General features: G+C 33.9%; 1 pseudogene; it reads right to left on the bottom strand.

Annotated features, from left to right (window-relative positions):
• Positions 1-267: 267 nt before the first annotated feature.
• Positions 268-843, bottom strand: LOC149530415 (fatty acid desaturase 4, chloroplastic-like; annotated as a pseudogene).
• Positions 844-2,331: the final 1,488 nt, after the last annotated feature.

Raw genomic sequence — 2,331 nt, 5'->3', positions numbered from 1 at the left:
GCTTGATTAGACTTAGTTTTCATAATGGTACTCAAAATTAGTGCTATAATTTGTGTCACAACACAACCCTTTTTTTAATACAAAAATACAACTAGCATAGATAAACTTTGTGAATCTCATATTTCTATATAGCTATTTCATTGTTGATAGCAACACTTGCAATCAAGTAATTTGTTTGATCAAATCTATTCCTAATACAAAAATATAGATAGCACATATAAAAGTAGCAAATCTCACATTTAACCACATTGATGTTGATTAGTATTCTTATAAGGAATGATTAAACCCTACACTTAAACTACAACTCATAAAAATATTGATGTTGATTAGTATTTCTATAGTCCATGGCCTTTTATATTACCCTTGAAATACATCAATCTAAGGACCAAAAATGGGTGTGTTTGCATCCTCATAACTATTTGTTCCCCAATGGTAGATTCCACTTCCTAGGTCGACAAATACATAGCCCATGTAGGCTGATAATAACCCACATAGAGCTGATTTAATGGAATCCATGGCCATGATATATTTGAGAGACATTGCCACTAGAGCTCCACAACCAATGGTGAACCATATTTTATGGGTTAATTTTGATTCTAAGTTGGAGTCCATAAGAGCCTTTTATTGGTCATTGTTGTAAGGATGTGATGATTGTGTTACTACTCTTGGCTTTGTAGAAAAAGAGCATGTTTTTCTTCTATGAGAAGATCACTTGAGTCAAATTATGGAAAAAATTGATATGGGTCTATGAAGGGATTCAATGGAGATGAAATGAATTAAATATCCCAACTTATGAAATGGTCTTTTGAGGCTCATTTCATTGGCACTTCAAATCATAGCCATTCTCTTCTTCTTGTTTTCTTTTCTTTGATTCCAAAATATCTAGCCATAAGTGATGGGTGCAATTGGGTTTCTTGGATTCCAATAAAAACTAGCTATAATTGATGAACTGCAATTGGATTTATTGAATTCTTTAATATTCTAGGCTTCTAGAAATGAATGGTTTGTTGTGCTTAAAGAATTTGTCTATCATGCAATAAAATAGACAAGATTTTTCTAGTCATTTATATTTATATTTTTCCCTTAAGGATTGAATATGTATTTTGTCTCTTGTTGTGCCTTTGTCATCTATGTTTCTCTAGTGATCTTTTCAGTGGAAATGAAAGAAATATAAATTTAAAAATAAGTATATACAATAGGCAATCCAAATAATCCTTAATCGATCTTAGCTACCCTTAGTCGCATCCTTGTGAGCCCTAGTTTTTCATTCACTTACTTTCTACCATTACTACCAACACACATTCCCTTAAAAAATGGACTTATCCATTGTGATTTGGCATGATTAGCAGCAAAAATAGGCTTATAAATGGTTTTTTGATGTGCTCCCACCCATGATTTGCCTAAAAAAAAATGAACTGACTTTCACTTTTCTTTTCTTTTTTGTTTATATCTTGATTTCATCAAAATTTTGATACTAAACTTAATGAATATCCAAATTTGAACAAAAAACTTAATTGGCATCAAAACTTTGATCTTTTTGGGACATGATAAAAAAAGTGAATTTTATAAGCCAAAATGACATAATGTTGAAAATGGAGGGGAAAATTAGTAGTGTCATATATATGGTGGAATATCAAGTACAAATACAACATGAGTATCAAAATCTAGATCAATTTCTCAAGTACATAAAAAAAATAGATCCCTAGATTAAATCTAAGTCTAGATTCCTCCCTCCATTATGGGTGGTGGAGGTGGAGGAGCCTACATCATGTTCAATGGTTGTGTTGTGCCCTATGATTTTCCTACTCTTTCTAAATAGCAAGACACCTATTACTCTAGAGGCATCTTCACTATGTATGCACCTAAATAGTAGGTTACTCTGGTCTCATTTCTCTCTATATCTTATCATGCTCTCACTATCCTATTCTTTGACACATTTTTCTATCAATAGTTTCTCTCTCACCATGATGATAGTTCTGGCCTATTGGATCTCTACCTCTAGCACTCTGATCCTTTAATCCCTCTCATCATCTCCACCTATTAACATAGACCACTCCTATGTCTAGCCCCTATCTCTCTCCATGTCTAGTCAATGTCTTGTAACTGATCTCTCCTCCTCTTTTGGCTCTTCCTCCTCTTTCCTAGTAGTTTCTCTACTCTAAGATTGGGTGGAAAGCCAACTACTAGGAGTTTGACTCGTAGAACAACTAGTCATGTCTTGCCTCCTATCTCCTCTCCCCCCATCCCCTCTGTCATCCCTATCATCATCATTTACATTGTCCACCATCACTACATATAGGAAAGTGAACCTCAAAAAGGGTGTGCCCTCAT

Source organism: Cupressus sempervirens, chromosome 11, assembly GCF_028749045.1.
Source record: "Cupressus sempervirens isolate cs-2001-9-10 chromosome 11, ASM2874904v1, whole genome shotgun sequence".
NCBI classification, from domain to species: domain Eukaryota; kingdom Viridiplantae; phylum Streptophyta; class Pinopsida; order Cupressales; family Cupressaceae; genus Cupressus; species Cupressus sempervirens.
The sequence above is the reverse complement of the archived record's forward strand: the minus strand, read 5'-3'. Positions and strand labels throughout refer to the sequence as shown.